General features: G+C 39.0%; 1 protein-coding gene across 1 annotated transcript in view; it reads left to right on the plus strand.

The window, feature by feature from the left end:
* Positions 1–25991, plus strand: part of NCAM2 (neural cell adhesion molecule 2) — a 427198-nt gene that overhangs the window by 178770 nt on the left and 222437 nt on the right. The window lies entirely within an intron of this gene.

The following is a 25991-nucleotide window of genomic DNA, read 5'->3' on the forward strand; positions in this document are numbered from 1 at the left end:
TTGTCACACCATTCTCCTCTTGATCATAGGGAAGAAGGCGGCTGAGAGGAAAAGTAGACTTGTCCTTTTGATACAGGGCCCTGATAAGGATGGAGTGGGGATTCCTTTTCCTGTAGAAATGTGAAAGAGGGGTTGCTTCAGGCCGCCCTCTATCGGAGGAAAACCTGAATAACATAGGCCAGAGCTGTATGAGCCAAATTAGAAGAGAGAGAAATCGGAAGGTGTTTAGCAAGGGCCTGTTGGTGGAAGCAGGAAATTTGGAAACTTTGGCTGAAATTTGATCATGGACACAAAGCAGGGGATCATCTTTGCAAGCAGTAATTCCTCAAGGGAATAAAGCTATTATTTTAAACCCCCAGTGTGAAGATTGAGGATGTAGAGGGTGTCCATAGCACAGGGGAAATGCTGAGGGTGCCCAGCCATTTTCTTCTGGGTAGAAAATGTGGCTTCTGCTGTTAGCAAGTGTGAATACAGACAGGCAAGAATTAAAGGAGCAGGAAAGAATATAGCTGACATCCAGTGACAGTAATAATAATGCAACATAACGCCAGGGCATTGATGATAGCTCAGTACAAGCAACATTTGGGGGAAATCAATGCTAGGTAAATTACGTACAGTGGTGTTTGTCTGTGTACAAACCCTAGAGCACAAAGTCCTACCGCAGGAATGTGCAAGCCAACCATATGGTCTTGGAACATAGACATAAAAATTCCCAACTGCGTATAGGCTACTGATGCCGCATCAGTATTTAGCTACGCATTTTTATGTCTCTGCTTTATTTGATCAGAGAGATAAAAATTGCAAAAGTGAGTTTTTATGGCACAATAAAACACAAAAACAAAATCATAAGTATAGTTTCTACATATGGAAGGAAGAACTCCAAAAGTGATCCCCCAAGATTCCCATGTTGTGGTTATTTAATCAAACACAAATCAAAGTACTGCTGGGAAGGACTTTGCAGATGGATAGAAGAATACTGATCCACTGACCTTGAACAAGAAGATTATCCCAGATCCAATGTAACCACATCAGCCTTTACGAGCAGCAGAGGGTTGGATGCAGGAGAAAAGAGAAACAGAAGAGATAATACTGCAAAAGGAGGTCAGAGATTCAAGCGCGAAGAGGACTCATCCACATTTGCTGGCACGGAAGATGGAGGAGAGCTGAACCGCCTGGGAATGCAGACGGCTCCCAGAAGATGACAACCACCCCAGACTGAAAGCCAGGAAGAAAATGGACCTGGATTCTTGTAAACAATCCTAGAACCTCCAGGAAGGAGCACAGCCCCGCCAGCGCCTTGAGTTTGGCTTGGTGCAGAGAACAAACTGTTCCGTGTTTTGCCAATACTGCTGAGTCACAAAAACTGTGAGATAATAAATGGGTGCTGGTTAAGCCACTCAGGTGGTGGCCATTTGTTACAGCAGCAATAGAAACCTAATACATTCCACACATGCATTTACGTTCTCTTAGGCGGGGCCTATTTGTGTGTGTAAGCATGACCAGTGTACTGAATCAGGAGCAGTCCAGTGTGCGGAAACCTTAGTCATCAGATTCCACCCAGCATGAATTAAAATGCTAATGGAAGTAGAATTATTTCTACCTTAGAGGTTTGCAACCAAGTACACTTTCAGAAAGCCTTGTTGGAGTTCCATTTCACTGCTATTAAAACTTTCAGATTGTGCCTTTGATCTTTGGAAAGATACTCAGCGGCCAAGTAGTATGGAAATAACAGGAATATGTTGCCAAATTCTAGTCTGCAGAGTAGATGGGTCAGCTCAGCTGTGCTGCCTCAGTGACTCATCACTTTTCATTTGTTTTTCAAAGCTGGGCAAGAGCTATCCTAATATTACCTAAGCTATCTGGTATAGCTTGGGAACTAAATTTGCTTCCAGAGATATAATAAGGGAAATTTTATTTTAAAGGGGGATTCCAGTCAGAATTCCATTGCATGTTGCTTCTATGAGCCAACCTATTGTTTGCTTACCTTTCCCAGAGATACAGGAGCATCTCAGTTCCCCAGACTCTGGATAAAATCTGGGAGTGTCAGACCCATTGATGTTTAAAGGAAATGACATCTGTAATACTTTCAATAATAGAGATAAATTTAAATAAAAGAAAATGAGACAAAATATTTATAGGAGACATTTTTCCGCATGCCATAAGCTTTTAGAGTGTGGAGGTGGAGGTGGGATAGGGGTGGGGGAGTGGGAGCTTTGGAGACCCTGTTATAAATTTCCAGTTACAGTTCAACTACTGAGGCCCAGGATTATAAGTTATTTTCCCAAGATCTACATCTTGAGGGCTTCCTTTTTGTTTTCTTCACTATAATGCTCAATAAAATTGGTCTACACAGTATCTTAAAAAAGAGAAATGAACATCTATGGGATGGCCCATGAGCAAACATATACCACTTGCAAATAGTAGCTGTGATAAAATGAGAATTTTTACATAGTAGCTTCTACATAGAAGACCCATTAGATACTATCTGTAGATTTTAACTGTAAATTTCTCTGGCTGAAAAGAAAGAGAAACCACCTTTTTCGAGGATACACAATCTGTTACATTTTCTTCTCTCCTCAGAGGCAACAGATGTCAGCTGTTTCATTGGGCAACATTGGTTATAAACTAGATAGCGAATACTTGATTGAAAGGCCGTGGTGGGCAGTATAATGCTCCCACAAAGAGGTCCATCTCCTTGGAAACTGAATATATGACATGGCAGAGGGGAAATAAAATTGCCGAGGAAATTAAGGTTGCTAACCAGCTGACTTTATCACAGATAATCCTGGATGATGATTGGGTGGGCCTACTGTAATCCCGGGGGTCCTTAAGCTACTCAGAGGGAGACGTGATCATGGAAGATAGAAATGGGGATACTCGTTTTTACTGGCTTTGAAGATGGGAAAGTAAGACCTCTTGAAGGTGGGAAGGGGAGGAAATGGATTCTCCCCCTCAGAAAGAAGCACAGCCCTGATACACCTTGATCCTAGTCCATTAAGACGTCTATCAGATTTCTGACCTACAGATAATAGAGGAGTCTTGTTTAAAGCCACAGATGTTGTATAATTGGTTACAGCAGCAAATAGAAAACTGATACAAACTTGAATGGCTTCATGTTATTAATTTGATTCTTGTCCATTTAAAACATGTATTTACTTCCATCCCTTTGAGAAACTTGACCTGCTGTCATTCAGCCCTTTCTTTGATTCTCCTCTGCCCCACCTCTCAAACCTATTTCCATTCAAGATTCTTTGAAATAACTCCCCTATGCATCTCAAAATATAGTGTGCCCAGGAATCTCCATTTCATTATGTTAAAATCTAGGTTCTCCTTGTATTCTGCATTTGTAGCAGGCTTCTGGCCCACAGATCGTATCATGCTAACCTGAGCCAATGAGTTTGGCACAATGGAACTACCTTCAAATGGATATATAAATATCTATCTATAGGTAGATAAATAGATATAGATAGATATTTATATATGAAACAAATGTTCATTTTTTTTTAGAGAAAATTCTTGTATAACCTAGAAACTGTAAAACTCTAACTTCCATATTGAGGAAAGAAACATTTTTTTAAATATATTTTTATTGATTTCAGAGAGCAAGGGAGAGGAAGAGAGCGATAGAAACATCAGTGATGAGAGAGAATCATTGATTGGCTGCCTCCTACAGGCCCCACACTGGGGAGTGAGCCCGAAACCTAGGTATGTGCAATGATGGGGACTCGAACCATGAACCTTCTGGTTCGTAGGTCAATGTTCAACCACTGAGCCATTCTGGCTGGGCAGAAAAGAAACATTTTGTGAAGTATGTTACAGATTACCACAGTGATAGAAACAAAAAAAAGTTTGTGTACTTTTTTGAATTATTTATTTTAATTTTTTTAATAATTAGTCTTTAAAGATTGATGATATAGCATAGAATTCTACACATAAAATCTATATAATTCTATTAACCAATGCCACCCTAAAACATTTAATAAAAATAAAATGAATAAAGATATGCGCTGGTACATGAAATTTATCTTGAATTGTACCTTTCTAATTGATGTGCTCTCCAGAATTCAGATTACAAAAAATCAGCTAAATGTGTCTGCTATTATGACTAAGTGCAAAGATCACCACTTCCCTTTGAAAGTCAACATTCATCTTCACACATAGTCATTATCTCCAAGGAGAGCTATAGTTAGACAGTGGTGAAAGAAACATTAACTTCCCAGTCATTTCAAGAGATGACCTAAATAGACCAATGTACATCGCACCATGGTTTCCAGTCATCCAGGGGCGTTTTAAAAACCAGTATTTTAGTCTCCTCCCTGACCAATTAAAGCAGAGTCTCTGGTGGTAGACTGAAGGCATTAGTTTATATGTATTAAAGTTCTGCAGGCTATTCTAGCAGTCAGTTAGGTCAGGGTTGCGGTTCATTGGTCTGAAACTGCCCTGTTCAATATCCTAACCACGAGCCACATGTGAATATGGAGCATTTATGTATGTATAGTTCAAGTTGAGATGTTCTATAAATACAACATACCATATTTTGAAGGTTTAATTTGAGAAGTGCATTTAAAATATCTCCTTAGTAATTTTTTATTTTGATTACATGTTGAAATGAAAATATTGATATATTGGGTCAAGTAGAGTATGTTAAGATTTTCTTGTTTCTTTGATTATTATTAATGTAACCAGCTAGTGCAAACTTTAAAATTATTTTTGTGGCCCACAGTTGCTACTGGCCTAATACTTCTATATATTGCTGGTATATATGAATTTCTAAAATCATATATTCTTTATTTGTTAGCTGACAGAGCATGTTATCTTCTGCTGTTATTTCACTTTTCCTTTTAATGCCTTTCAAACAGCTAGATTCTTTTTTTTATTGTCTAAAGTTTTACGTATGTCTCGTTTTTCCCAGATTGATCCCCTCCTGCCCCCAGCCATTCCCACCCCGGGCAAGCCCCCACCGCCCCAGTGTCTATATCCATTGGTTATGCTAATATGCATGCATACAAGTCCTTTGGTTGCTCTCTAACCCCCTCCCCCCACTTCCCCTGCCATTTGTCTAACAGCTAGATTCTTAAACCATTTTTCTGCTACTTTAGTAGACATTAAGTAAGTCAGCTTATCAATGCCATGGCCTGGATTTTTCCTGTAGATTTTTTTTTCCTTCCTATTCCTCAAATATGTGAACTCCAAAAGCGATGAGGTCATTATGTATGTCATTGTTTATGGTCATTGGGGTTTCATTCACTGCCTGTCTGAAAATGACAGACATCAATATCCTACAAACACATTTTTGCTGGGGAAATTCTCCCTCCAAAAGTAATAATTGAAACACAAATTTTTAAGAGCTGGAGAAAGAAAAACATGAAGAAAATATAACCTTTATTTTGGAAAATGACCATAGCTTTAGGTATTCAAGAGAAACATGGTGATCTGAGACTATTTATATAGTAGATATATGTGTTGTTCTCATTTTTTTTTCTTTATCTGGCTTTCCATTTCTTCTCTATCCTTAACTCCATTCGTATTTGTTAAGGAGGCGGAGGGAAGGATATACACCTTTCTAAGACTGCATTTTATCAGGTGAGCTGAACAAATTGTGTTATTCTTCCACTTTTGGAAGGGAATCACCCAACACCTTACACCTTATGAGAAAATCCAAGGAAACCATTATATGCTCTTTGATTCTCTTTTTCACTTTTTCTTTGGGGTATGATGTCTTATTGATCCCTGTAAAGCCTGACTGCTGTTATCTGTGTTGCTTATTACTTCTGCACTTCTTTTTTAGAAAAATATTATTTTTTCCAGCTAGTACATGAAATGTTTAAGTTTTTTTCTTTTTCATATTTCTGCCAAGGGCCAAAATTATGCACATATTGGGAGTAAATGCATATGTGTTTGTGTGCCACTCATGTTGTATTAGTCACAGCTCTCCACAGAACAGAATCAATAGGATATATGTGGGTAGATAATCGAAAGATTTATTTTAAGATATTAACTCATGCAATTGTGGGGATTGAGGCGTCTGAGATTTGTAGGACAGGCTGTCATGATGGAAACTCTGGCAGGATTTCTGTGTTAGAGTCTTGAGGCAGAGAATTCTTTTTCAAGAACTTCAGTAAGGCTTTCAACTGACTGCATGAGGCCCACAGCATTATCTAGGTTCTAGGACAATCTCCTCTCCTTTACTAAAATCAACATATTTAAATATTAGTCACATTTGCAAAATACTTCCACAGCAACATCTAAACTAGTGTTTGACCAAACAAGTGGCACCATAGCCTAGCCAAGTGGATACATGAAATTTTATATAAACCTTCCAAGAGCCAAAAAAATTCAGAATAACAGAAATCAGTTCTATATGAAGAATACCTAATTTGATGTTCCCATTTTTTAAATTATGAAGCCTGTATGAGAATAAAATTAAACTCAATCATGACTGATATATATTTTAATAACTTAATGCATCATTGTTATAAACAAACCCAGAGGTGTAATCCAAAAATATTTGTAATTGAGAAGGATTTTTAAATTAAAATTAGACAAATGTAAGATTTAAGTTTGTCAACTTAATGTAACTGCAGAGTTGTCAGTAAAACTCAGATATTTGGGGGAATTTATCAGTTCAGAAGTATAAAGACAAGCACTAAAGAAAATGTCACTGTAGGATACTCCATAGGTACAGAAAGTAAGCACCATCAGGTATAAAAAGTCTACGTAATATGTTTTAAGCTCAATTAACAAGTCTAAAAGTTCTAGCTTCAACTCACTTATTTCCGTATTTAAACATTGTGATTGCATTCTGTAGTTTTCATTGGTCTATGGCAGTGGTCAGCAAACTGCGGCTCGCAAGTCACATGCAGCTCTTTGACCCCTTGAGTGTGTCTATTCCACAAAATACCACATGCGGGCGCACATGTACAGTGCAATTGAAACTTCGTGGCCCATGCGCAGAAGTCGGTACTTTGGCTAAGCTAAGTTGACTTGTGCATGTGCAATACATATAAAGCTCTCACTGGCACATGTGTTTCAATCTGTCATTGTTGATTGTGAATTTGGTTGACACCTCTATTATAGAGAAAGGGTGAATAGCAATATTAAAATATTTCTTCTAATAATTTTCTTTCACTGTGCATGAATTCATGCACTGGGCCACTAGCTTTTTATATAATCATACTATACTACAATGTCAACAAGTTCTTCATATATTTGGTCTCTTATTAATGCATCTTCCCTTTCCATATTTGGGTATTCCTATTCATTTTAGCTTATGTATTTAGTATCAAACTATATTTTAATCCTTTAGGTTTAATGACATTAGATTTTATAACAGTGAATAAGTGAATGGATAGAACTGAACAGTTATATAATTCAATTTGCTAAAACATTAAAATTCCTTATATCTTGGTAATGCCTATTAAAACATCATAAAATTATTTTCATTAAGGCCAATTGTGCTAAAAGTAATTGGATGAATACAATGGAAGAACAATATAATGAAATAATTGATATCCAAATCATTAGCAAAATGATGCTAAAAGTTTTAAAAATGGAATCACTTCACAATTTTTTTTGGAGTAAAACTTATTATACATACTAGCGAGAAACCCATGTATTTTCGATATCATGAAAAATCAGAGGAACTAGTGTTAGTTTTTAAATTTATGAACACTATTAATATTTCTTCCCTATCCCCTTTGACTACAATTCATTGACACTTAGTGATAATCTCTTCTTCACTGATTGTGATATCATTATTGCAATAATGATTAAGTGAGAAAAAATAAATAGAGCCTAAGTGATGTGAATTTAAGTCCCTCTTCTGATAAGTCCCCCTTTACTTTGATCCATTTCTCTCAGATTAAGAAGGCTAATCTATAAAATAGGTAAAATAGCATTTTCCACACAGTTAGGATTAAAGACAATATACAGTTGTTTCATATAAGACATTTTCAATCAGTATTGCCTGTACTAACAGATATACAAATGACACATTTGTGTTATATTATTGTAGCATACATAAACACGTGTATATACATGGCCTTCTCTCAGACCATTATTTTACAGAATATTCCTTATGTCCTGGTATATAAAATTAATCTAGCATATAAGTGCTTGTTGCTTGCACTTTGTATGCATTTTATCAATAACTATAACAATCTCAGTGAGGTAGACATTAGTCTCTCAGTTATTGATAAATTAATGGAGGTTCAGAGATGTTAAGCAACTCTAATCCCTCTAAATCACATTCAGGTTCCACGTGTGCGGCTGTCTGAATATAAAGCCTGCATTGCAGCATCTCACAATCCTTTGTTTTTCATATGTTAGCCATCTGTTCCTCTGTTAGGTGACATCTGCTATCTTACGCCTTGGTGGCCTCATCAATGTGTGGCATGTTGGTATAGCAGGGGAATGGACTGTGGACATGACCTGGAATGGAATCCAATAATCTTGGGCAAGTCACTTATGCCTGTACCATGTTTGCTCATCAATGATAATGACTTGCACGGCTGTTATGAAGATTAAATGGATAGCATTTGTAAAGCGCCTAACTTGCTTTGTAAAAGTTCATATCACACCTCGAAATTTGGTTGTATTACCAAATTATTTTTGAGACGGTGGCCATGAGATGTGCGGGTTTTATAAAGTTCTTACATTGAAACTGCTTCTCCCGTTACATTTTATTTCTGTTGTAAATTTCATCAACACACATGTTTCTAAATTTATTTTATTATTTTAGACTACCCATAAGCATGCTGTTCTTATGCGGTACTTTTTTCTCTTCTCCACTGACTACTTGCTTCTTGCATTAGTCTCTGCTCTGTTCCTTCATTTCATATCAACTCTATCCTCTGTTCTCAGAACAGTCCTCTCAATTATCTCAATATACACTTTCCAAAGGATCAGTGACTAGCCATTGCTATCCAAAAATCTAAGTTATCTATCAGATATTAAATTCATTTAAGAGTCTTTCTGAAATCTGTCTTCCCTGTAAATGTTGTATAGTTCTGTCCTTCTTTAAATCAGACTCATTCTTCAAAGAGTCAATTAACTGTTTCCCATAACTAACGTAGAGATCCTTCTAAAGAGATGGTGTCTCCCATTACACATTTTACATAGTACATCCTCTCCTGATAACTTTGCTAGAACGTTGTTTCTATTTTTATTTTATTTTACACAACACACATTTGTACGTCGACATTGTGCACTCTTAACTCCCATTCTACTCACTAGCTGCCTTGATTACATGTCACAATGTGTCCAATCACCTGTATATAACTTTCTACATGGTTTTTAATTCTAAAAGTGCTATTGAACATTTATTAGCAAATTTCTGGAGGCATAAAAATACCCAAGCCATAAAGACGGATTCCTTAACATTCAGTAGTTTTAAAAAAAATCCTCTCTAGTGTCCTGATCATTTTTCATCTCACATCTATGAGAACCATTAGACATGATCAATACTGTGCTTTTAAAATCATGACGATCCAGTCATAATCTCTGAAAGGAGATACTTATTTTCTCGTCTGTCAAGAAAGCTCACAGTTTTTAGGTAGATGAAGGGCATGATGAAAAACTGGAGAGGAAAATGTTATACTTTTTTTTCTTTCAAATCAAGTAGGCATATCTTCAGATCAGTAACAGCCAGCCTAGAGAGTACTAGCATTAGATTTTTCTGTGAGCCATGCAGTGCCTCTAAATAATTTATAAAAATAGGAGAACATAAAACTTGAATTAATGCACCATGCAACGTTACATGATATACAGCAGATTGTGTCAGTACCATGGAAACGGCCTTGCTTGGAAAGTTCCTTTCAGACTAGAGTTGGAGTGAGGCATCCAATTGAAAGAGAAAATAGTTATATTAATGAGATTCCGAACCCAGTATATTTCAAAATACTGCCAAACTAAATACAATGTAAACAGAGATAAGGTGACACGCGAAAGGAGAAGAACGCGTAGTCTAGAAACAGAAAGGAAAGCAGAAAAAGCCTTTGCGATCATCACATTTCAAACACAACCGGGGAGGTTTGCAATATAGTCCGACGGAGAGAAAGCAATCACTGAACACAGTGGATGGTGGGGCCGGGACGTGGTGGGTTCAGGGCTCCCAGGATGTTTATTACCACAGTGAGCTCCGTAAGTGCTTTTCTTATGAAGCCACTGACACCGAGTTCTCAGTCCAGCTGCAAAATTGTGCAGCCGTTTGAGAGTTCTCACCGGGAGTCAGGGACAAAATGTTCCCCCATGGGTGTTATCAAACACTGCATAGCCTGTAAGACTTGAAGGCTTTTCTCATTTTACTCGCCTATGAATAAAAAATGAATTTCTCCAAAAGAAGGAAGCAATCTTATTTCCTGTGACCGGCACAGAATGGCCCCTTCCATATGCTTCTGATGTCTCTGTATTTTCCTTTGTGCTTAAGATGTCTTATTTGTACCTGGAATATATGGACTATTTAAAGATAATATAGGTAGAATATAAATAAATATTCAGATAATGTTGCTTTACCTGTAGCCTATATTTTCAAATTGATGTCCTTTATCAAGGCGTTAGCTTAAGGAATGAATTTCTTGTATAAATGTCTGTAATCTTAAAGAAACTCATATCCTATATAATAAAAGCCCAGCGACTGAAATGGCGGAATGACAAGAGTCCAGAATGACCACGGCCCCTAACCTCGGCTGGCCGCCCCCCAGCAAGTGGTTAGGGGCAATCAGGCAGGCAGGTGAGCAGTTAGGGGCAATCAGGGAGGCAGGCAGAGTGGTTAGAGGCGATGAGGCAGGCAGAGGCAGTTAGGGGTGATCAGGCAGGCAGAGGTGGTTTGGGGCGATGAGGCAGGCAGGCAGGCAGAGGCAGTTAGGGGTGGTCAGGCAGGCAGGTGAGTGGTTAGGGGCAATCAGGCAGGCAGGCAGGCAGAGTGGTTAGAGGTGATGAGGCTGGCAAAGGTGGTTAGGGACGATGAGGCAGGCAGAGGTGGTTAGGGGTGATCAGGCATGCAGGTGTGTGGTTAGGAGTGATCTGACAGGCAGGCAGAGTGGTTAGGGGTGATCAGGCAGGCAGGCAAGTGGTTAGGGGCCAGTGGTCTGGGATTATGAGTGGGTGCAGGCTGGGCTGAGGGGATCCCCTCCCCTCCCATGCATGAATTTTGTGCACCGAGCCTCTAGTAAATTACATATATATATATATATTATAACTTTACCCCTAAAATTTACTTGACAGTCCTCATTTTATATTTTGATTTTTTTATTAATTCCAAGAGAAAATTCAAGTAATGGTATTAGCATTTATATGGAGGCAGTATTTGAAAATACTTATTTTTCATATTTGATCTGCAAGCAAAGACTGCACCTGGGCAGATGCCCTTGTCTTGGGAATCTTCTTGGAAAATAAATAGATTTTGATCTTACATATGGAGCTATTGTCAATAATATAATTTCTATGAATGATTTTTAAATGATTAAAGCTGATGATAAAACAAACTGTCTTAGCACATTATATTTAAGTTAAAATAATAAAACATGATCAACTACAATAGAAATATGAGATACTGCTTTATTATATATTAGAATAGCATCTATGAAAGGCTGGCTTCTGTGCACAGCAAAGCAATTAATTTAAAAATTTTGGAAAGTACTTAGAATCATCCAGCATGTACTACTTATGTTGCAGGTGATGAAATTCACATGTAAGAAAATTTACAGACTCACTCAAGCATACATTGTTAATTAAAGTCATAAGTTATCCTTCCTACCTCAATGTATTAGTTAATTAAAATGATGCTAAATAATTTATTATATGTGTCAGAATATGTATGCACATGATAACACTAGTACTTGACATAAACCATTTATTTTCTTTAAATTTCCTCTCAGGTCATATTCTGTTTAATTTCTTAATCTTTACCCATAAACTTAACCTAAAATTAAAATTACAAAATATACAGTATAACAAAATTGAATTGAATTTCTAATATTGTTTCTTTCCAATGACAATATTGTCATGTTTATTTTTAATAAGTTCAACACAGTAGAGAGTTTATAGGGATTCTTATCTACTATTATTCATAGCAACATTTAAAATAACTTTGGTCTAGGACAGCCATGAGCAAACTACGGCCCACGGGCCGGATCCGGCCCGTTTGAAATGAATAAAACTAAAAAAAAAAAAAAAGACTGTACCCTTTTATGTAATGATGTTTACTTTGAATTTATATTAGTTCACACAAACACTCCATCCATGCTTTTGTTCCGACCCTCCAGTCCAGTTTAAGAACCCATTGTGACCCTCGAGTCAAAAAGTTTGCCCACCCCTGGTCTAGGATTTCAGAATAGGCAGCGTAAAGATAAACTGATAAAAAAGTGTCTAGAAGATATGTTAGCATATATTGCTTCAGACTTATATTTGAGTAAATAAAATTCAGATTAGTATTTATTAACCCCCAACATAATTCTAAATACCAAGATCAAAAGCTTAGCAAGTGCGAGAATATTTTGTTGTTAGTACTCACCAGAGGATATTTTTTCCATTGATGTTTTTTAGACAGTGTGGAAGGGAGATGGGACTGGGGGAGGAGAGAGAGAGAGAGAGAAACATCAATGAGAGAGAGACACATAAGTTGATTGCCTTTTGTACTCGCCCAAGTCAGGTTGGGGATCAAACCTCTAACCCAGTTTTGTGCCCTTGACTGGGAATTGAACCCACTACCCGTTGGTGCATGGGCCAACTCTCTAACCACTGAGAAACACTACCAGGGTGTGAGTATAAGAATTTTAGGCCAGGCAGTTTTTCTGGACAAAATACTACAAAGTCTACTATGCATATTCCAGAAATAAAGATCTATTAAGCCCCACCTAACCTTGAGACTAGCAGGAAGGGAAGTGCCCTGATGTGATTGTTATTCAGATAGAACAGCCTGCTTAAAAAAATACATATTTATATTTGAAGCTAATGAAGAGCAGAGTGAGCATTTGGAACTCTGCAAAGTATAATTGAATTACTTTTTATGAAGGACACTCTTATAATTTAAAAACTGAATGATTATTTTTGTTAGAATGACTTGTGCTGTTTCACATTAACTCACAAAAATATTTTGATGATATTTTAAAATGATATTTTAAGCTCTGACCAGTTTGGCTCCACGGATAGAGCATCGGCCTGTGGACTCAAGGGTCCCAGGTTCGATTCCGGTCAAGGGTCCCAGGTTCGATTCCGGTCAAGGGTCCCAGGTTCGATTCCGGTCAGGGGCATGTACCTTGGTTACAGGCACATCCCCAGTGGGACATGTGCAGGAGGCAGCTGATCGATGTTTCTCTCTCATCGATGTTTCTAACTCTCTATCCCTCTCCCTTCCTCTCTGTAAAAAATAAATAAAATATATTTTTTAAAAATGATATTTTAAGAACTATATATCTTTAGACTTTCCATTACAAATAAAATATTCCATGATGTTTATGCCTTCTATTCCCCAAACTTCAAAACACTTCCAAATCATATCACCACCATCCCAGTCTAAAAGAACTCTTTGCTTGGACACCAGTTGTACAAATTTGATCTTCACAAGTCACCTTGGCCAGTGGGAGATAAAGTCCATATTTTGTTCTGCTTCCTACACTTAGGACCCTGGTTCAAGACCTAATTAACTAGTGGTATGGGGCAACTCTAAGTAATTTCTTTTTTCAGGAATTAAACCTTTTTAAAAAATGGTAAACTATGAGTGTTAGCTACTGTGTCTAGACACTTGCCACCCAGGAATATTTACATGTCCTTTATTTTAGGAGCTATACAAATAATGCCATGTTATTTATCTGTTTGTTTGTTTGTTTATTTATACATTGTGGATGGTAAAAAGTCATTTCAGATTTGCTTAATTTTAATGTCCTTGCTTAAAAAAACATAAAAATTGGCAACCTTGTGATTGTAAAAAACCCAAATGATTTTATTTTGTTTCCATTATGTGATTCTATTGGACCTTGAAATCCAAGCCTAAGGCTTAAAGATATTGAAGCATCACCTTCTAATCACAATATGCTTTGATCCTAAAAGTACACATATTATTCTGTGATATTTTTTCTTTCCCCTTTATACCTTTCTTTCCCACTCTCACCTCACCATAATGAAAAATACCAAATCCGCCTTATTCATCTTTGCAAAATTTCTGCTGCTGGCAAGCTGCCTAGCCATAATCTATCTATAATAATTTTGTCAAAATTTAATCATGTTATTCTCCAAAATATTCCCAGGTAATATTAGAACCAGAAAAGTGGAAATCATTCCTTTAATGAAAGCTTTGTCTGAGGGTTTATAATGTAAGAACATAAGTAATATTGAACATGATATACTTAGTTGTTGGTTCAGGAACACTTCTGATAATACCTATAAAGTTCAAGACCATGGACAGGGTATATGCTTTTCCACTTTATGTCCATTGTTGTAGTTGAGTAGAATATTTCATCACAGCAGAGAAGTGAGAGAGATGTCACATAATAATTTAATTATGAAATGTGTCTTTTTTTAACCCTCCCCCGAGGGTATTTTTCCATTTATTTTTAGAGAGAGGGAAATCAGACAGAAATGTCAATGTCAGAGAAACACACCGATTGGTTGCCTCCTGCATGAGCCCCAACCTGAGGCTGGGCTGGGGAGAAGCCTGCAACGGAGGTACATGCCCTTTACAGAAATCGAACCTGGGACCCTTCTGCCTGCAGGCCGACATTCTATCCACTGACCCAAAATGGCTAAGGCATAAAATGTTTATGAATTTGTTACTCAAATGTGTAATGGATACAAAAATATTGACATTCTCACAACATTTCCATGTAATTAAGAATGATGGCAAGGCTAGCAATTGGAAATTAACCATTGCTAAAAAACATAGAAGTGGTGACAATTTTTTACTTTGGGCACACAATGAAGTATACAAATCATGTATCATAGAAGGTACACTTGAAGTGTACACTTGAAACCTATACAATCTCATTAACCAGTATTGCCCCAATAAATTTAAGAATAAAAGAAAAAATATAGAAGTGATGTGTTGAGTTTCACTAAGAAAAATTTAAAAGTACAATGTCAAAAGTGCCTGTTGCCTAACTTTGATTTAGTAAATGAAGGGACTGTATATTTAAAAGAAATTTTTATAAAATAGTGATGTGCATGGGACATCCAAAGTATTGCCTAATAAATTGAACTCCTGTAGAATTTATATGGCAGTTCTCCATTTTATAAGTTAATGAGCAAAGTAGTGACAAAAACACGGGAATATATGTATAATTATTGTATAACCCCTGGGAAGACAGCATGAGATGCACTTTCAGAAAAGTAACAGATTATAGCATCGTATGTAATAAAGGGCTAATATGCAAATAGACTGAACAGCAAAACAACTGAACAACTGGTTGCTGTGATATGTGCTGACCACCAGAGGTGTCTGTGGAACATGGTGGGTGCTGACCGCAGCAGGATGGTGGAGCAGGTGAGCGGGGGCACCAGACCAAGGGGGGGCGCCAGTTGCTGTCATCGGGGTGTACCTCTGGTGCTTACTGAAAACTCTTTGTTACCATGTGCTGTGGTCCCACCCGGTGCTCATACCTGCTACCTGCGCTAGACCCTTTCACACCTGCTGCCAGCACTGGTCCCACTCACACCTGCAGGTGGCACTGGAGCCGCTGCTCACACGTGCTGCCAGTGCCTGGTGCTGGTCTGCATCACTTGGTGCCATCATTGGGTGCAAGCGGCAGCTGCCGGCCTTGATTGCCCCTGAGGGCTTCTCCACACCCCCCCTGCTTGTGAGGGGTGATTGGGGCAGCAGCTGCTGCTCAGAACCGCAGACGGCACTGGTCCTATTCACACCCACTGCTGGTGCCAGCCCCAATTGCTCTGCACCATCAGGGGTGCAAGCGGGGCTGCGCCGTCAGCGAATGGGAGTGGTGGCAGTGGGAGCAGGGCGACTGGAAGACAGGGGTTCGGGGGCCATGGCAGGAGGGGCTGGGTGGGGGTGCAGAGAATGGGATGAGACCTGCCCCTGTGCCTACCGCAACCTCGCAGCCCACAGTTCTTTTCAAGGTGCATGAATTCGTGTACTGGGCCCCTAGTTAAATATAAGTGTCAAAAGAGTTGGTTTATTTTTAACTACTAGAGGCCCGGTGCATGAAATTTGTGCATGCGGGGGTTTCCCTCAACCCAGCCTGTACGCTCTCCAATCTGGGACTGCTCGGGCAGAAATCATGCCTAAATGGGCAGTCGGACATCCCTCTCACAATCTGGGACCACTGGCTCATAACTGCTCAGTTGCCTGCTTGCCTGATTACCCCTAACCTCTTCTGCCTGCCAGCCTGATTATCCCCAATTGCCCTCCCCTGACAGCCTGATCTCACCCAACTGCCCTCCCCTACTGGCTTGATCGCCCATAACTGCCCTCCCCTGTTGGCCTGATTGCCCACAACTGCCCTCCCCTGCTGGCCTGGTCGCTCACAACTGCCCTCCCCTGCCGTGACTTGCCTCCTCTGCTGGGACCTGCCTCCTCCACACGAAGTAGCAGAGACACCGGGACTGGCCTCCTTCACACCACACAGAGCTGTGGTCCCCCCAGGCCTCACCGCGCAGAGCAGCCACCAGGCCCGCCTCCACTGTGCACATGGCCATCTTGTGACGGCCATTCTGTGATGATGTTCTGTGAGGTCATGATGCCACGTAGGCTTTTATTACATAGGATTTTATACTACAACATAAATGCATATCACTGTGGAATATTGATTTAATAAATCTACTATGTTTTATAGGTGGTTTTTCTGGTTTGATCATTGTTAGAAATGATTAAATGGCAAAATTTAGAACATTCTTAACATATCTGGTTTTTGAAAACATGTACCCACTGAAGTAAATCTCATGCAGAATTATTTTGCTTGAGTTGAATAACAATCATGAGAACATACTATCTGAAGCTACTATGCGGTTTACACTGTTTCCAACCCAAAAATCTTCCCTTCATGTGTCACTTTTCCATCTGTTGGTAAGGTAAGGTTTTTTTAAAAAACCTGATGTCTGTCTCTTTAGGTATCTAACCTTATTTGTGGGTGTATATAACTACCAGATTTTATATATATTTTAAATGTATTTGTATGTTTTATGCCTACCTAAACAGTTTTCAGTGAACACAATACTGACTTTTTTGTGTGTCACTATGGAAACCAACTTTGTTCATTTTAATGAAATTATATTCTTGTCATTGAGGCTGTTTCCCTTGGTGGTCTCTGGTTTTGTTTGTTTGTTTTGTTTTTTACTTCTAACTTAGGAAATGCTATGCCTATCCACCTCATCCTTATTACAAGCATAATTTAAAATATAATTTTAAACATTTTTCCCCCACTTACCTTGCACTAGAGCAGCGGTTCTCAACCTGTGGGTCGCGACCCCTTTGGCGGTCGAAGGACCCTTTCACAGGGGTCGCCTAAGCCCATCCTGCTTATCAGATATTTACATTATGATTCATAACAGTATCAACATTACAGTTATGAAGTAGCAACGAAAATAATTTTATGGTTGGGTCACAACATGAGGAACTGTATTTAAAGGGCCAGAAGGTTGAGAACCACTGCACTAGAGGGTAAAGTTTATGGTGACATTAGATTCGTAAGGAGATTCATAGTGACTTTCAGATGGTTGAGGATACTAGATTCCTGTCATCCAAGTAAAAATGACATTACTTAAAGACAAGCCAGTCATGCATATTTGAAGTTTTTTTTTTTTTTACATTGAAATTATGGCATGTAAATTTGAGATAAATCCTGAAAAGACTCATTCATATTTACAGAAAACAAACTAAGGTTAACTACTGAAGAACAAGAACTGTATTAATTTATAAGATTAATGTTAGCCTAATTATAAAGTCTCTGAACTAAATACTTTTATATCTCTTATTAGAAGGATACGTCAATAATTTTTGTGCACAAATTGTTCAATTGTGTTGGACTACTGCTTGAGTTGCCACCCAATAGCAGTTACATGTTTGGTATCAGAAGGGCAGTTTCCTTCTCTTCAAGTGGATGGAGTTGAGATAATTTAGAAATATAGTCTATAATCTTATGAACATTAAGGCATCATTTCTTTGATGCTAATTATGAATGTTTTATTGACATACATATGATACATCACCAGTAAGGAACGGGGGTACTGATGAATAGTTCTTTAAAATACTCATAACAATTTTACTGATATTGATCTAAAACAAACTTACTGATATTGAAAAAGTTAACAGTGACCACTTGATTAAAATATATATGGGAAAATCTGGCAATAATTTATCCGTTTATTTATTAACAATATACTATGTACCATTATTACTTACAATCTAATGGGAAAACAAACAAGAAGAAAATGAACAAATATGTGCAACAACAGCAAAAACACAAGACACAATGTGAACATGTAATGGAACCATCTAACTTAGTTCAGAGGCAGGATCAGGGAAGACTCCCAGTAGGAAAAGATACCTAATATGAACTGCCATCCTTTAAATGCTCATATGCATCTGAACAAAATTTGAACTAGAATTTGAACTCTTCTTCCCAGAGAGTGTTTGAAGTATTGATTTATTCCCAAGGAGTTTTCTGTTAAAATACTCGGTGAAAATAAGATGCTGATTTGCAATTTTATAATAACTTTATTCAGTGATGACATTTCTCATTTGCACATAATCCATGGTGTGAACCATATGGGCACTTTTCCCCAGCATTAATGATCTGTTAGCCCAAGTGTTCCTAAGAGTTAATGAGTGTCTGGAGTAGCAGGAGTTTTTCAGCAGAGTTGAGGACCTGTGATTGCTATGGTCATTGTCTTACAGGAAATGCCTGACCAGCAGGTCATTGTTTCTGTTATTGTGCTGATAATTTAAATGCATGATGAATAAATTGTTCTATAGATTATTTTCCAATTCAAAATAGATATTTGGTAATAAGTAAACTGAAGCTAATGACATTTTGGTTTCATAGTTTGCTATTATATTGTCTATGTGTATAATGACATTATATCCTCTGTATTATTTAGCAATTTTAAAAGTGAAAAATTCTAACAGAAGAGTTTTTAAGTAATTTTTCACATATTCATTTGGCATGTCAAAACAGGACAGATATCAAATTTAATTATTCAAATAACTTTAGTCTTAGAGAATCTTATGGCAGATATATAGGGGAAAAAGGAAGGTTTAACATGAAATATTGATATGCTTTTGGTAACTGATAAAAATAGCTTCATCATTTTGTGTGTTTTTTTACCAATTTAAATTTTCATTAGAATTTAATGAAATATAAATGATTTTATATTTTACATTTTAGCTTTTGGCAAATATAAAGTACTTGGGTTAAAAACATTTCAAGAATTTTACAAGGAAATTCAATACATGGTTTTATTTATTCTCTGATTGAATAATATCAAAGCTATTTATTATTTTATACTAGAGGCCCAGTGCACAGATTCATGCACTGGTTGGTTCCTTGGCCTGGCCTGCACCCTCTCACAATGTGGCATCCCTCAGGGGATGTTGGAGAGCTAATCCCCATAGGCCAAGCCTAGGGACCCCACCAGTACACGAATCTATGAACCGGACCTCTAGTATGCATATAAGATCTTTGGTTAATCTTTTCCTGCCCTCCCCCTGCCGCCCTTCCCTCTGAGATTCATCAGTCTGTTCCATGTTTCCATGCCTGTGCATTGAGTGTCTGCCCCGTGGTGGTCAGTGTGAATCATAGGTACCAGTCAAATAGTCAAACTTTCGAATGGTTGCTTAGGCTTTTATATACATACTAGAGGCCCAGTGCACAAAAATTTGTGCACTTGGGGGGGAAGGAGGGGTCCCTCAGCCTGGCCTGTGACCTCTCACAGTCTGGGACCCCTTGGGAGATAATGCCCTGCTGGCTTAGGCCTGCTCCCGGGTGGCAGAGGGCAGGCCCAATCCCTAGGTGCAGCTCCTGGTCGGGCTCAGAGCAGGGCTGATTGGGGAGTTGGGGCGCCACCCCTGTCATGCACAGAGCAGGGCGGATTGGGAGGTTGTGATGCCACCCTCAGTCACGCTCAGGGTAGAGCCAATTGGGGGGTTGGGGCACCGCTGCCTGTCACACTCAAGGCAGGGTCGATAGGGAGGTTGCGGCGCCACCCCTTGTCACGCACAGAGCAGGGCCAATCCAGGGGTTGGGGCGCTGCCCCCTGTCACGCACAGAGCAGGGTCCATCAGGGGGTTGGGGAGCTCCCTCCTGTCACGCACAGAGCAGGGCCCATCAGGGGGTTGGGGAGCTCCCCCCTGTCACGCAAGAGCAGCGCCCATCAGGGGGTTGGGGCACCGCACTCTATCACCCACAGAGCAGGGCCAATCAGGGGGTTGGGGCGCTGCCACTGTCACACTCAGGGCAGGGCCGATGGGGAGGTTATGGCTCTACCCCATCACACACAGAGCAGGGCCCGTGGGGTGGGGGGGTTGGGGCGCCGCCCTCTATCACCCACAGAGCAGGGCCGATCAGGGGGTTGGGTCACCTTCCCCTGTCAGGAACAGAGCAGGGCTGATAGGGAGGTTGTGGCCCCGCCCCCTGTCACACACAGAACCGCAGGGCGATCAGGGGGTTTGGGCGCTGCCCCCTGTCACGCTGATCCCGGTGCCGGGAGGCCTCGCGGCTCCGATGATCTCGGTGCTGGGAGGCATATTACCCTTGTACTATATAGCATAGAGGCCTGGTGCATGGGTGGGTGCCAGCTGGTTTGCCCTGAAGGGTGTCCTGGATCAGGGTGGGGGACCCACTGGGGTGCCTGGCCAGCCTGGGTGAGGGGATGATGGCTGTTTTCAGCTGGTCACACACCCTTTAGGGTGGGGGTCCCCACTGGGGTGCCTGGCCAGTCTGGGTGAGGGGTTGAGGGCTGTTTTCAGGCTGGGACTGAAGCTCCCAACTGCTCCTTTTTTTCTTTTTTTTTTGTTTTTATTCTGGGCCAGCTTTAGCTCTGAGGCTTGGCTCCAGCTCTGAGGCCTCAGCTCCTGAAAGCAAATATCTGGTTTGTTTCGGTTCTATAATCGAAAGCCTGTATCAACTCCAGCTCTGAGATCCCAGCTGGCTGAAAGCTGGTTTCTGGGGTTTTGTTTAGCTTCTATATTTGTTACAGTGTCTCAAACTGCAGGCTCAGAGACCTGCAGAGGCAGGCGGGGAACGTTGTAGTCCTCCTTCACTGAAGCAAGCAAGCCTCATGTTAGTTTCAAGCTGCCTGGCTGCCGGCCACCATCTTGGCTGGCAGTTAATTTGCATATCGCCCTGATTAGCCAATGGGAAGGGTAGCGGTCGTACGCCAATTACCATGTTTCTCTTTTATTAGATAGAACTAGAGGCCCAGTGCATGAATTCGTACTTGGGTGGGTGCTGGGAGCCGGTCCATGCTTGCTGTTTCAAGGGACCTGGCATATATGGCATACTGTTCTTAATATGTTTGCTCACCTTCTTGGCACTGTTTTAACCAAGGTCTCCTCTCTGAGAAAGGTTGTTTCCCCAGGTAGGGATTTTCCCCTGAAGTTAGGGAGGGAATAAAACCCCTCAACTAAGTGCCAGGTGGGTAATTAATCACTTTAACTATGAACAATCATGCTTAAGCTACATAATCTTTACTCCCTGGAATGGAGATAAGAAACGCCCTAACCTTTGTAATAGAGATTGATAGGATTGAATCAACTGGTATAAATACAGTTGTAACAAGACAGCAAGAGACAGAACTTAGAACACAGAACTTAGAACACAGAACCTACACAGAGCCTAGAGACAGAAGAACTTCGCTGGAGAGAACATGGCAAAAGGTCCTGGGCTGAACCTGACTACAGAAATTGGCAAGAGAACCTGACTAGAACCTGGTGACTGAACCTGGCTGGAGAACCTGGGCAGAACCTGGCTGGAGAACCTAGCGAGGGAACATGGCTACAGAACCTGGCTGGAGAACCTAGCAAGAGAACATGGACACAGAACCAAACTGGAGATCCTAGCCAGAACTTCGCTGGTGATCCAGACCAGAACTTGGCTGGAGATCCTGGCTAGGCTGCTGATCAACTGAATGCTGTCTGCATGTCATTCCCTCTTCGCCGACTCCGTCCACACCTTTGGGGACCCCAGGACCTGCTGGGGTTGGACCCCGGCAGTTGGGGTCCAGCCGGCCAGCCCCAATCAGGGCCAGTCGGGCTGGGCTGGCTGAGGGGAGGGGTTGTGGGTGGTTGGCCAGCAGGCCTCACCCCCTGGTCGAGCTCCTGGTGGAGGGGAAAATTTGCAGATTAGCCTTTTATAATATAGGATAGATGCTAATTAAATTGATCGGCACTGAAAAAATACACCAGTAGATGGACCTAATCCACGTTATGATTTGTAAAAATCCTATTATATTAAATTCATTAATCATGAAACTCTCCAGAGATATTTAAAATTATAAACTGAAAATGATATAAGTGCGTGTGATCAATACACTTCCAAATCAAGTAGGACTCTTTGTATTGAATGTAACAGAAAATTCAAATAAAACTGGTTTATATAATGAATGGAATTAATTAACTCACCTAATTAAAAAGTATAGATGTATGACTGCCTATAGATCCAGCTGTTCACACTCAGCAGAAAATTTACTCTTCCATCTGTTTGCTTAGTTATTTTCTATTTACCCTACTGTTTGCTTAGCTAATTCCTACTCTACATTCAGATCTTAGTCCAATTCCACTTAAGACCACCTGTCATCAACCTCTGCCTTTACTAGACTAGATGAGTTCCCTTGCTATATGTTTGCAAGTAGTCTCTATTGTTTTTGTATTTTATGTATTAAATTATAGTAATATATACTTATTATTAAGCTTTGATTTCTTTGTCTGGCATAACATAGACATACAATATGCACTTACTAAGCTAACGCATGCTTAAATGAGTCAAACATCTGTCACCATTCTTAACATATGAAATGACCATGAACATAAATACTCTGGCTGTTACTTTCTCTTGGCCTTCATTCAGTGTCTGTCATTACATTGCTCTCTGCTAAAATTCCACTATCCATGAACTTTCCGATTGTCAAAGGAAATTATATCTATCTATCTATCATCTATCTATCTATCTATCTATCTATCTATCTATCTATCTATCTATCTATCATCTCCAGGGGTGGGCAAACTTTTTGACTCAAAGGCCACAATGGGTTGTTAAACTGGACCAGAGGGCCGGAACAAAAGCATGGATGGAGTGTTTGTGTGAACTAATATAAATTCAAAGTAAACATCATTACATAAAAGGGTACGGTCTTTTTTTTTTTTAGTTTTATTCATTTCAAATGGGCCGGATCTGGCCCGCAGGCCATAGTTTGCCCACGGCTGATAGATATAGATATAGATATAGATATAGATATAGATATAGATATAGATATAGATATAGATATAGATATAGATATAGATTTATATATATAGGTGTATGTACAGGTGGGGGAAAAAGTAGGTTTATAATGTGAGTATGCAAAACACAGAGTTTATCCTCGTATTATTTATTAACTAGAGGCCTGGTGCATGAAAATCGTGCATGGGTAGGGTCCATAGCCCTGGCCAGTGATCAAGGCCCACCAGGGCCTTCTGACTGCTGGCCGGGGCCTTCCTTTCCTGGCTGGCTGCTGGCCTGCCCCTACCTTTGTTCCACACCACCCCCTGGTGGTCAGCACATGTCATAGCAAGCAATAGAATTCCTGGTCTCCCAGTCGAACTCCTGAGAGCACAATTTGCATATTAGGCTTTTTTATATATAGATTATTGTATTATTTTCCATACAAACAATGTAAACCTACTTTTGTCCAACCATGTATATTACCAAAAAATGTCCTCTTTGTTTTTGAAACTGCATAAGATGTTATCTCTCTGTTGGCATTGGTCATAGTCAAATACCATCTAGTTATTTTGGGAGGATATTTTAGGAGGGGATACATATTCTCTAGTAAATCATTAAATTTAGAGTGCATAAACTGTATAATGTTTCATTTTCTATGGTGGATAATTCACAGTTATCTATAATTATATTTGAGTTAATAAATTAAATATATCCTCTTATTTGAAGGTTTGTATGGTTAATGTTTTGGGTTTTTTTCAGCTATTAGTGTTTTCTTGTAAATATAAAGGGGATTTTTGTACCCTGTTTTGGGCAGTTAGGGTTCTACAATATAGTATTTATTCAAAATCATGCTAATAAAACACTATAAAAGACTACTTTCTTTAAAAAAAATGTCCTCTATTAAAAATAAATAACAAATAGACTTTTGTTACACAGTGGTCTTCCCATATCCATTTATAAGTAAAATGGAAAGAAGTCAACTTACTTCTCCTTTATACTTAGTATTTCATAAACATGAAGATGCTTATTAGGCAACTTCGTAGGTTCTCTTTCCCACGAGATAGGATCTCAATAAAATCCATAGCTACATAAGATCTAATAAATGAAAGTTTAGCTAGATAATAGATACGCAACATAGGTAGTTACTAAACCTGATAAATACAAAATGAAAAGGAGAATTCTGTATGTTTTCAACAGTGGTCCTTCTTAAAAATATTTTGTGAGAGGTTTTAATATCTAAGGAATATCTACAGCCTTTAACAAGTGAAAGTGTTGATTATGATGAGAGAATACTATATTCACATTATATATCTTTACATTAACACTTAGTAGTTTTACTTTTATGTATAAAACTGGATAATTTATAAGTTAAAAATTTACAGTGCTCATGAAGTAATTATTGATATAAACTGTTGAAAAATTATCACTTTCTACTTTTGAAGGCATTTTCAAAGTAAAATCTATTAAACTTGGGAACTTTGTATTTAAGCTTATGGCAATGTATTATTTATAAAACTCTTTGCAGGGTTGTTTTGGATCACAGCATATTGTGACCCAAATAAACATATATAATAATTTGAGACTCTCAGGTTCAAGCAATATCTACAAAGATCTTGCTAGGTATGTGTGTGTGTATGTGCATATTACAAATAAAATTTGACGTCTTTGTGTGTTTCTGTTATATGTGGTCTCATTAAGAACAACAGAATCTTTAACCTAGGCAGTTTCACAGAGTTGGAAAACTAGAGTTAAGTATACAGTCTTTGTTTAGCACAATTTCTTCACCAGATATGTCCATTTTCAGTGTTTTTGGCTCTCTTTTATTTTCCCCCTTAAGGCAAAACCTGTGAAACTTAGAATTCTGCTCATTATTTATGTTTCTATTTCTGGTTTCTCTGCTTTTCAAGTCCTTAATTACTGATTGATATTTAAGCCTATTTATGGAGACACATGGTTGGTATTTTCAGGAGAATGAACAGAAATAATACAGCTGAAATGGGCATGACTACCTAATTTCATAATCCTTTCATTAGTCAGGCATTCCATTTAGTGGAGTATTTAATCCTGCAGAGAGCCCCAAGGGATCAGATCATATTGTCACTGTGGTGCAGAATTTTTTAAGGTTTTATATCATTACAACTTCTGAAGAAAACTTCTACCTAACTTCCTTCTGTAATAGCTATGACAATAAGTAGGTGGCAAATAAAATTCTTGGCATATTTATATATTGCATAGCAGATATGGTATAATTATTGACATTGTGACTATTGTTTTCTATTTCTAACATTTAAACTCAGAGGTAAAATTTTTAATTTCTATAGTGATAACAACCTCAACTTTCTAACCTATGATAAAGTTTTCATTTACATGGTCTTTAGTTTATCTTACAACCCCAAGAATATGTTTAAATACAGGATTTCTTTCCCAGATTAAGAATATCTATTTTATTTTATTATTTTTAAAAAATATTGTTGAAAGTATTACATGTGTCCCCTTTTTTGTCCCATTGACCCCTTCTAGCCCGCCCCTGCCCCCTGCCTCAGGTCTTCACCACACTAATATCTATGTCCATGGGTTATGCATATTGCATGTACGTTCTTTGGTTGATCTCTTCCCAACCACCCACCC

Source organism: Myotis myotis, unplaced genomic scaffold, assembly GCF_014108235.1.
Source record: "Myotis myotis isolate mMyoMyo1 unplaced genomic scaffold, mMyoMyo1.p scaffold_m19_p_2, whole genome shotgun sequence".
NCBI lineage: Eukaryota > Metazoa > Chordata > Mammalia > Chiroptera > Vespertilionidae > Myotis > Myotis myotis.